We start from the raw sequence: 12,096 nt of genomic DNA, 5'->3' as shown, positions 1-12,096 counted from the left end.
GTCGAGCACTTGGGCGTCGCCGTTTGCGCTTGTTAAAATGAAAGATGGCACGTGGCGCTTCTGTGTAGATTATCGTCATCTAAACAGAATTACCAAAAAAGACGTCTACCCTTTGCCTCGCATTGACGACCCCCTCGATTGTCCCCACGGTGCCAACTACTTTTTTATCAATAGACCTTCGGTCTGATTATTCGAAAATTTCTGGGGATGAAAAGCACCGAGAGAAGACCGCGTTTCTCACCCCTGATGGTCTATATCAATTCAAAGTTATGCCATTCGGTCTATGCAACGCCCCAGCCACAATCGGGCGTATGATGGCCTCTTTGCTTCAAGGGTTGAAATGGTCAACATGATTTTGCTACCTAGACGACGTTCTCGTATTTTCGCCTACATTTGAGACAGACCTTCAGCTCTTATCAGCTGTTCTTCAAGTCTTCCGCGAGGCTGGGCTCCAACTAAATTCCTCGAAGTGTCACTTGGGTCGTCGGCAGATTACAGTGCTGGGTCACCTCGTCGATGCGTCCGGTATTCAACCAGACCAGGAGAAAATTCATGCTGTCACGTCTTTTCCTGTACCTCAGTCTGTAAAAGATGTCCGAAGTATTGTAGAACTCTGCTCCTACTTCCGACGGTTCGTTAAAGACTTCGCAGCGATTGCCCGACCACTAACTTATCTTGTGAAGAAGGACGAGCGGTTTACGTGGGGTCCCGCTCAAACTGCGCGTTTGCCCACCTAATCAACATTCTCACCACGCTACCTATTCTACCCCACTTTGACCCGTCCTCTCCTACTGAGGTCCGTACCGATACCAGTGGTCACGGTATTGGAGCTGTCTTAGCCCAACGCCAACAGGGACGTGATCGTGTTATCGCGTACGCTAGCCACCTCCTCACAGCAGCGGAGCGCAAGTATTCGATTACAGACTATGAATGCCTGTCTATCTTCTGAGCGGTTTCTCAGTCCCGCCCGCATGGCACGCATTTCTCTGTAATTAAGGACCATCACGCGCTCTGCTGGCGTTCCTCACTCAAGGATCCTACCGGCCGGCTTGGTCGCTGGGCTCTGCGGCTTCAAGAATATTCCGATGCAGTAGTCTACAAATCGGGCCACCTACATCAAGACGCAGACTGTTTATCAGGCTATTCAGTGGACGAACCACCCGCCGACCCTGACACCGCTGCCGACGCTTGCATTTTCTCGGTTTCTCAGCTGCTACACGTCGCCGACATCCTGCAGTCCTGCTCAACCAGGCACAAGCTGACTACGTCTTATCATCCACAGACTAATGGTCTCACGGAGCGTCTTGATCGAACCCTGACAGACATGCTTGCAAAGTATGTCTCATTTGACCATACTGATTGGGACCTTGTCCTACCGTATGTCACATTTGCATATAACTCTTCACGTCACGACACTGCCGGTTATTCCCCGTTCTTTCTGTTGTTTGGCCGAGAACCCACATTGCCACTGGACACATCCCTTTCATGCGCCGCAGCAGAGACCAGCGAATATGCACTTGACGCCAGGGCAGCCCAAGCTCGTGAAATTTTCCGCGCTCGCCTCCTGACCTCCAAAAAGAACCAACGGCGTTTGTACGATCGACATGACGGAGGCGTTCACTTTTCGCTTGGATCTCTGGTATCCCTATGGTCACCAACTCATCACGTTGGCCTGTCAGAAAATCTCCTGTCTTGGTACGCAGACCCATATCGAGTGCTGCGTGCCGTGACTTCAGTTACGTATGAAATCGCCCCAGTCACCACCAGTGCTTCATCTGCCTCGACTTCCACTGACGTTGTGCATGTCGCAGGCCTAAAACCGTATTACACTCCTGTTCCCACCAATATTTAGACGCACTGGGACAGTTCTTCTGCCGCCGGGGATAATGATACATGCATATTGCCTGTTTCTTCTGGACGATGCACGCGGGCGCCCAGACGAAGAAGACGAACTGCTCCTTGCTCTCGAGTTGTCGGCTGAACTGGCCTGCGCTGCAGCTATGCTTTCTTAATATCCTTTGTAAATAGTCTCCACTACTTATACCTTCGTTCGCGTAACAATATATAGCGCATGCGAGCTCGTGATAGAGTAAGCCCGCAAATAATACTTCACTCATAAGTTTGCAGTTCTAATTTATATGCTATACCGTTTCCAGGGACTACATGCACCAAATCCTCAAGTTGAGCAAGTTTGTTTACGTTCATTTCTGGAAACGAGAGGTAAAAATGTAACAGCTACGGACAAAAGACACAGAAAGCAGAAACATTTCTCCTTCAAAAGTGACGATTTATTGACACAATGTATGGAAAATATATCCTCTATCCGAAATTCAGCACCACAAGCTTTGCACAAGTGATACACGATTGTGCTGATACACGAGTCCGATAGTAAACATACGTACAAATGTCTACGCCGTGATGCCAAACAGGAGGATAAGTAAGCTTGCCACGAGCTCTGTGCAAAGCAACACAACATTTCTTTTACTCATCCCTGGAAAAACCATAATGTAAATCAATATGAAGGTTTACAGTAGGCTTCCTTTTGTTTTCTCAAAGACGATCGCGCCTCTCCCAATATTGAGAGATCCTCTCTGAAAAACCGATTTTCGCCGATTTCCTGTCACTTTTATGCCCCAGCAAAAGGCCGTAGGTTGCGAGCCTGAAATGTAGGTCGACGTGACCAGTGGTTCTTGGCGTCATCGATGAGAACTTTGTTAGCTTCGAGGGAATGGTCACTATCATTCTTGCAGTGTTTTATAGTTTTTCTCACTGGGGTATTAAAGTATGGTCCCTAGAATATTGGCTAGTCTGCCTTCCGCCGACGGGAGCGAGGACTGTTTCCGAATGAAGGTGGCGGTGGCGCTGCGAGCAGTCCTCATGCTAGGGCGCTGCGCTCGGCCGCCCGGCTGCGTGTTGGTGAAGCGCGTTCGCGGTCGGCGTAATTTAGCCATTGCTTTCTTTTCATGATTCACTGCTGCCGCGTATTTGTGCCGCATTAGAGCAATATTTGTTATGGGTGTGATGAGATGCTAAGTGCGTAACGTGGCATTCATTCGCGAAGACGTTTTGCAGAGCCGCATCCCAAGCATGCCTGTGGAGAGGAGATACGACTCTTCTACCCTGCTCGGCCAACTGCCGAAAAACCAAATCAAAATAAAACAATGACAGCTTTGTTCAGAGAAGACAAAATATGTTTATTGGCACAAGGAATAGTGAAATACTAGAAAGCGGTATCCTCAACACAAAGTGACTGCGCAGCCTTGAATAGGTTAAGCACTGAATTTATTTATGCAATACTGCGAGCTGCCCTTTTTCTGGCGGTTATGGCCGGAGTGGTTGAAAGGGAAATAATAACTAACATGATGTACAGGTACACAATTTGGCATAGTAAAGTGTAAAAATCAAAATCAAACCCAAGCTCACTCAGAGCTTATACAATACAAACAGAAAGCACATCCAGTTAAGAGGGAACAAAAACAGCAAAAACAAATTATAAATATAAGAAGGAAGAACCTTTAGAAAACAGTGTAAACAAATTACAGCACACGACAACCAATGAATTGGCAAAAGGTTCGTGAATAAGAAGAAAATTATAGAAAAAGACGATTACATGGCCCGTGAGCTTGCGTCTCAGATGTGATGCAATTCGCGAAATGCCGTTATTTGCATCTTCTCATTTTCAAATGTTTTAGAATGTCTTTGTTTGATGTCTTTTCATTATGAAGAGATTTCGTGAAAAACTGGAGACGCAGAACAGTGTAAAACTTCAGGATCTCACAAGTGATTTGCTGTCCATGTACATGACAGTCTATTGGAGGAAAATGCACACCTGAACAAGAAATTCATTAAAGTCGAGAATGCTTTTCTCATGCAGTCATTTTAAACTGAAAAATGTAGTGAAGCTGTCTTCAAGAATAGTAATAATAATTCTTAAAGGGCCTGAGGGGTACAGCAAGCCTCCATTGTCAAACTGCGATGTGAAGGCTGAAGCTTCGCTGTTAGCTATAGCTGTCTGCTTTTCAGTTGTCAGCAACAGCGCACATTCCTTACATGAGCTTCTCTTTAAAATCTTCCTTGCCGTGTACCCTGCTACATAATATACGAGATTGTCAAGGCTTCTTGCAGTCACAAGAGCAGTGCGTTCTGACAAAGTGCAACATTCCAGTGCACTTTCGGCATCGCCAAACTTTCCAGCATCAATCAATTCGTCCAATATTAAAATATGAATTTCTGGTTCCACATTGTGAACAGAAACTAGTGCAGTGATAAGTTCTGCAGTGCAGTCTCCTTTTTAGGTGGTTTGGCAAGGTTATAGAATGCAAGTGAATTGATTATAAGTAAAAACTGTGCATCAGTAGGGTGATCGTTAGATCCAGAAAATTGCCTGACAATGCCAAAGAAATTTTCAAGTTTGTTCTGGCTCAAACATGCAGTAAGTTTGTACTTGAAGCTACTGAGGTATGAAAGAAAGTTCAACATGCCTTCGATTGCCACTCGGAGGCCAAGCAGACCACGTAAGCACAAGCTCAACGTAAAGGCACATTCCCACTGGCGATCGCGATCAGACGTGCGACTGATCCCGTCGCAAAACAAAGTCGTTTGACAGTCGCTTAGGTTGAGAAGCGAATACTGTCGGCCAACCGCACTACCGCATATTGCCATGCACTGCTCGCTCGAGCAAAGAGCGTAGCATTGGGACTGCTCGCAGCGCCCTCTGCGCTCTCATTCAGGAAGCGTCCGGCCCTCTCTATACGGCGCGGCGTGCGGACGGCAGACTAACCAATATTCTAGGGACCATAATTAAAGTATACGCTCGCTGCGCTCTAAGCATTTTCGATCTAATCAGAATTACAATACTATGGTCCAACAATATAAAAGCATGATCTAGAAAGCCGATTTCATTACGATGGCCTTGGTGCACTAGACATCGCAATTGCTGTTTATTAATTTCGCATTTGGGCGGTTTGTGCAGGTAAATCCGTGATTAATCCGGTGCTTCGAAACAAAAGAATACTTCATTATCTTCGCCAACACACGTGGTGTCCCCCGTGAACGTTCCATTAGGGTTGGTATACAATTATTTCGCAGTAAACCGGGAGTCCGTTGTGTGTGTGTGTTTTATTTTGTGGCACGTCTACTCTAATTTACAAAAAAAAGAAAGCTTGTTTGAATTTATTAGCGGTATGCTCGTTAACATTTTGTCGCTTCGTTCATTGTCCATTATAAATTTATTCTTCAGAATTTTCTGTTTGCAGTACGTTATGGTGATTTCTTTGCACATACGAAGGTCCGAGCAGAAAGGAAAATTTTTGAACAGCAGAAACATGCGCATGTGTATTATGCATGCACGGAATAATGCGGTGCCACGCAATCGCTTTTGCTCCCGGATGGTCTTTCAGGCACTTGAGGAAGGCCGTAAACTCCTTAACGAAATTGAAGCTGACATTTGTTTGATTTCCGAACAGCATCAGGTTACGTTCTGCGAACCGCCATTCTCCATCTGTGTTAGGGCGAAAGTTTTAACACAGAGATTGACTACCACTACAAAACTGAAATTACAGCGCCTAGCCTATTCTGTATTCCAACGTTGGCTCTTCGCATTTCTTGTTAACAAGGACATTTTTCTTCTGCGTCCATGGATAATGGATTCATTGCTGCGTTTCTTGCGAAATTAACGTGTTTTGGCGGCTTATCTGTTGTTCGTCTGCTGAACAGTGTAATAATATAGCCTCGGGTCGTTGTGCCTTTGATTACAGCGTTCATTTTAAGCGCAACGTCATGGCTACCAAGTTATCGCTTGGTGAAAGGCGCGCCTACAGGATTCGCCATTTTTGTCATTTGTCGCAATTTCATTGCAAAGGAGGCATGTCTCAACATATCGTGTGCGCGAATACACCGACGACACGCCGTTCACATTAGGAAAAGGGATACCATCTTTATAGTTACCGATTCTGTAGTTCGATCCAATGCAATGATGACACCAGACACCCGCAGCATGTGTCTTGTATGGCACAATTTTCTTATATTCCTTCGGTGTCTTAGCCACAGCAAACATCCCTGTTGGTGTTTCCATCCGATTCTCTCGTGGTACGCAAATCGCCCACTTTTTGTTAGCTCAGAACACGTTTTCCCAATCACGGTCGGGTTCATGTGGTCCCTTGACACCTTCCATAATTCCAAGGATGAGGTCGAACACCGGAGGATCAATACATCAATGGTCATTTTACTAATTAGGTATGGCGTTTGGCTTCAAACGGTTGCCTCGGCCAAGATTCTGTTACATCTATCCACACGCTTGTCTTACCATTGAGGCAGTGCTGCGGCACCATATGACGGCGGACAATAGTGCTCCGCTGACAGTGTCCCTTGAAGCGCTCACTAATTCCCTATGAGCGTTCGTTGCTCGAGGACTGGCACCCCTTATCGCAAATGAGAATGTTTCTTTCCACCTTTTATGGTCAGTCTCTGTAACAGGGTTCTTCCGTTCTTTAACCTACCGGTGGAACGTCTTCGTGAATTTCACATTTGGTGAAGTGGCCTCGACGTCTAGTCTAGGAAATTTCACAGCGCCGGTGCTCGACCGAGGCAGCACGTACGCGGTACTAATTCCTGTGAAAGACAAACATTTGTACTGTCCCTGGAGAGCATAACAGTCAGCCATCGGGACTGCACAGCGGGGCCGGAAGTCAAGAAGTTGGGGGCCTTGAGTTTGAAACCACCGATGAGTGAGCTGCCGCTCTTGAGCCCGTCTTTTGTTGTCTATCGCAGCACGCCGCACTCCCGAGGTCACGCAGTCTATGGCCGTCTTTTCCCAGCGTACAATCCGTTAGTGTTACAACAATAAGTGGGGAAGTATACATATCCATTTAAGAGAGTCGCGGGTCACCGATCCGAATACAAATCGCAGGTGGCAAGTAGGAAGTTTAGTACACAGGCGCGTTCCGGAATGGTGATAAGAAATCACGTCAGCAGACGTGTGCAGGCATTCACATCGTCCTACTGTGTAGAAATAAAACCACAAATGGCTGACTAATAATCGGTAACGCGTGTAAAGATGTTGCTGAGGTAAAAGGCCACACCTGCGGAATAAAAATGGCACATGTGGCTGCGAGAGAGGCGGCTGACTATATGTGCCTTATGTAATTTGATGCCACGTCGTCTGTCGCTTCTGCATCCTCAACTACGATACAATACTCCTGCATCAATACACTCGCCACCTGAATACTTGGCGGCATGCATGACATGCTGAATGTAAATGTCGTAGTTGCTGATGACCATACCGTGTTATAAAACGTATGCCATACAAATAAATGCGAAATTTATAGCCAGAATTAGCTAGCCCTAAGCACTCGCACTCTATAGTGAAATCTCTTACTAGCCATATGCAAGACGTGCTTACACACCCGTTCAGTGGCGTATCCAGGGAATAGTATTTTCTGCTGTTGTTTTTTTTTTTTTTGCGGTGGGGGGTGGTGGAGTGGTGGCGGAGGGTGGCAAGTGCCGGTATGCCAGGCCCTCCAGAGTTGCTGGGCATTTTCAAGAAACTTTTTGGTATGCGCTAGCTTTTAGTGGCACCCTCGTCGTAATCGACCCTCGTCACGCCGAACCGCGGCCTCTTCTCTCGCGTACGCTCCTCGCACTGAAGGGCCGAAAATTAGCGCTTGCGCATCAGGTGGCGAGGTCCTATTTCTCATGACATTCCTTTTATATTTTTATGACTAGGCTTCAACATGGTCATGTGACGTTCTGTCCTAGTCACTTTCCTTCTTCTCTGTTTGGTGCTTTCGTTCAGCTTGATTGACCTCAAAAATGGATGTCAGTAGTGCCACTGTTGAAACTGCGCACATGCAGTAAAGCCCGTAGGATCGCAGGCAAGACTACTGTTAATTTTGGGAACCGATGAGGACTGATGAGATTCTCAGCGCCAAGCGCGGTCCGACAACTCACAGCAGGCATGTATGAACATACAAATAAGAATTTTCATATCTTTTAAACATTCCCTTAGCGTATTTTATCTTAGCGTATAACCTTAGCGTATTTTATAGCGGAAGACGCTGGCTTCGGCGCTAGCAGGCACTGGCACGCGAACATTGTCCGAAAATAATATTTTGTCGGCAATGTGTGACCGTACAATAGCCTCAATAGCTACAAGGGCTGCTCTGGACTGCTTGAACGTCACCGGACTAGACGCAAGACTTTAGGGAAACCGCTGTGTTAGTGTACATATGCATCCCCGCGTCCTTTCCTTATGATCATCTTTCATCCCTCTTTTTTGTCCTCTTTTCTTTTTCTGTTGTGCAGAGTAGCAGTCCAGAGCATGCCAGCTCAGGCCGACCTCTCTGGCTTTGTAATAAGTTATCTCTCCTCTCCAGTAATACGGAAATGCGCAATGTCAATCTACCTTAAGCAGGTATACCTTCAGGATTTGAATTGTTACAAACTTCTGATGATCACAAACTTTTATTTCTCTCCGGAGACACGACCATCTGCCCCACCCTGATTTGAATTTTCGGTCAATAGAGAGTTTTAGAATAAGGGCCCCAAATGTTTCGGTGCTCCAACGAAACATCATCGAAACCACTGCGTATGCGCGAGACGCAAACTGCGTTTGGGTTTTGCGTCGTGCAGGCTATTTCATCGATTTAGCGGGAGACCCAAAAGCTGCCTGCTGTTTGCGTCATAAACATGGCGGCACCTATTGAAGCGACGGCTCTGACTGAGCACCAAACTTGGCTCGATTCGTGGTAATGCGTGAGGTTCGTAAGCTAGGAGAAGCGACTGCAGTTATCGCTTTCTTTCAACTAACGTGTGTAATGAAGATTGATTCATTATACGCTGCTGATTCCGAATTCGAGTGTCGATTTCACGGCTCGTAGGCCTAACGTGGATTAGCTTGGCTCGTGAAGGCATGTAAACTTTGTTACTCAAAATTAAACGCAACAAATCGCTTCCTGTTAATAGAATAACCTCTAAATTGCAATTAAACGCAAAACACGAAAGTCAAAATTACTCTTCTTATCATAAAATGGTATAGTTTATTTTATTATTTATAATACATTTTCTTTGACAACGTATAGTGGCGCTGAAGCGCAAGACACTATTCTCAAACGAAAAGCCCTATTCTAAAACTCTTCCCTCCTGCTTGCCCCAACGCTAACACACGCAAAGCTCTTTGGGGCCCAAACTTTTGGGGCCCCTATTCTAAAACTGTCTAATAAGCTATCAGGTGAAGTAGAAGCTCGAACCAAAATATTGCAATGGGGAGACTCACATGCAAAAAATTGTTTCTTGGTTAAAACGCAAGTTGCTTCGATCAAAGCTTTCGTGGAGAAAGTAGTTACGCTTATCAATTATATCCGCTCTTCTGCATATTTTTTCACAGACCACTTTAGCTTTTTTACCGATGTCTGAACATACAGCACTCTCAGTGAAGTCCCGTATAACGTACTGCACATATGGGGTATATTCTGGTTCCAGTGCAAAGTGCTGCGCATAAATGGACTTTCAAGCGATATTATGCGAGACTATATCTTCGGCGGCAGGCTATGCCCGCTATATGCGGCCGCGAGCGGACGCAACGTTTTATGCAGCCCCATAGACGTTTTCACGAGCGCGCCTCCGACGGTCTGGCGTGGAGAGTATGTGTCAGTGTTGCCTGTTTGGTCATAACTGCGACCTTGCCTTGTGCTTGCGTTGCGTAGTGGTAGCTAAATTTCCTTCGATGTTTCCGTTTATTTTTGTCGCCATTGACTAACGCTCGTAAATAATGGCATATACTCATGAAACGTCTACAGGGCAGCACTGTGCAGTTTATAGGTACAGAAAAAGCGAGCGGAAAAGAGTGATTTTGCGTACTATAGTGTGTCCACAACACAGCACTCTGCAAGAGCAATCCCGATGTGGTATGTTCACGCTGCACCGGTTTCCTGCATCACCTGAGGACTTAGCATTTCAGTCTAATATGAACCAATGAACCCATCAGTTAAATAACACATTTTGGTGACCCGTTTTCGGCACATTTTCTAATAGGTTGCGATAAACGTCAGCCTCTTCGATGCAATATTTTCTTGTATGTAGTGGCAGAGGCTACATTTGTTATTCTTTCAAACACAACTTCATTCCAGCTGATACGGTGGTCACATGGCGCACTTTTGTTCGTGATTGAGCCCGATCTGAATCGAATTTCTCGGTAGCCATCGGCTTCTTTGCTCAATGTGTGGAAAGAAGCCAATCGCGGTCGAGGCCTCGATCGCGATGAAAAGTGGCCGTGTGCCACATTCGAGAAATTTTGCATGATTGAGATGTTGAGTGGCGTCGGAAGCGTATGGAGTAACCATCGCATATCTCCCAAACGCTGACACGTGTCGGCGGGCCGCCGGCGCCTGGTTCTAAGCATTGCCCGACAACTACGTACGCGAGTGCTTTCGCTAAATGAGGTAACCCTCAATCGCGAAACGTAATGGTGTTCAGATTTTATCGACGACTACAGTCACATGTGCCCCGCAATAAGAATGAAAAATATCGTTGATTAGCACGCCAGGTCTAGACGAAGCAGACGTGGCTGCTCTAATCAGGTCGTTGGGTACGTTGTCCTTGCCTGCTTGCAGAATTTTGCCGGCCTCTTTGGACACCTTACCCGTGTCATAGGCTTTGATTGCAGTTTTAGAACCGGTGATGATGATTATGAAGTATTAAAGCGCCGAACAGACGACGCAACAAGAGACACGGACGAGCGCTCGTCCGTGTCTCTTCTTGTGTCGTGTGTTTGGCGTTTAATACTTCAGTAACATGCACCAACTTGCCCAACCAGAAGTTCTGGATGATGATTCTGGTTGATGAATTTGTGATTGCCAGGGCAATCGCCACCATCTCTACCTCCTCTGGTGAAGAGTGTCTCACGCTACAGCTCGAGATTAGCGCTCACTACTAGTACAGCGTAGTACCCTTCTGGGTACTCTGCCGCATCGGTGTACACTACCCCTTGTTTTTGGAGGAGGGAGCTTTGGAGTTTTCGGACTCTGCTTCTCCTGCCTTCCTCGTTGTGTATTGGGTGCATGTCTCTTGGGATGAGGGTACTCTTAACCTGTTGGCAATTTCAGTGGGGATAGCGATTATCCCCTCTCGCGATTCCGGGTTCTGGTAGCCCATTTCCTAAAGATGGATCTGCCCGTTTTGCTGCCAGTTAGTGTGACATATTGTGCCGTGCGTTTCGCCTCGCACATTTATCGCTCCTAGGCTGAGGATCGTCTCGGTTGATGTGCACGCCGGTAAGTCTAGGGCGGTTTTCACACCCTTCCTGATGAGGTTGTCTACCTTGTCCCTCTCTGCTTTAGTTGTCTTTAAGTACGGCATAGCGTAGGTGATTCGGTTAATGATGAAAGAGTGGACAAGCCTAAGTAGGTTCGCCGCCTTCATCCCCGCGTTTTTACTTGTTATTCTTTTGAGAAGCCTGCAAGTTTGGTTGGTCTTGGCTTGTAGTCTCTTTATTGTTTCGGTGTTTCTCCCATTTTCTTGCATCCATATACCCAGTATCCTGATCTTGTCCACCCTTGGGATCGGGGGGTTCTGGACAAGAAGCTGCATATTGACCTGCTGCTTGGTCATGATTAGCATCTCCGATTTTTCCGGCGAGCATTTTCGCCCTATGGTTCTCAGATAGCTTTCCGTTTCCCAGATTTCCCTTTGTAGGGTGTCCTCTTTGTGGCCATTGCTCCCCCTTCTGTCGACCCAGAGGGTGACGTCGTCAGCGTAGAGAGTGTAGCAGAGTACCTCTAGCTTTGTGAGTCTTTCTGGCAGCCCTATCATTGCAATGTTAAAGAGGGTAGGGGATAGCAGCGATCCCTGCGATGTGCCCTCGTTGCCTAGCTTAATGTTTTCTCTGATTGTGCCACCGATTTCTGTGTTCACCGTTTGGTCCGTCAGGAAACTTTTGATATAGTTGTATAGCTTGCTTCCTACACTTAGGTGATTGAGGTGTGACAGGATCGCTTGGTGTTTGACGTTGTCAAACACTTTGCTGACGTCCAGTCCTTCTATGACTCTCCGGTCTCAAGTTTCCCTTTCCAATAGTTGTTCTTTGAATTCTAGCATGACGCC

Source organism: Dermacentor silvarum, chromosome 3 (assembly GCF_013339745.2).
Source record: "Dermacentor silvarum isolate Dsil-2018 chromosome 3, BIME_Dsil_1.4, whole genome shotgun sequence".
NCBI lineage: Eukaryota > Metazoa > Arthropoda > Arachnida > Ixodida > Ixodidae > Dermacentor > Dermacentor silvarum.
This window is presented reverse-complemented; position numbering follows the sequence as displayed.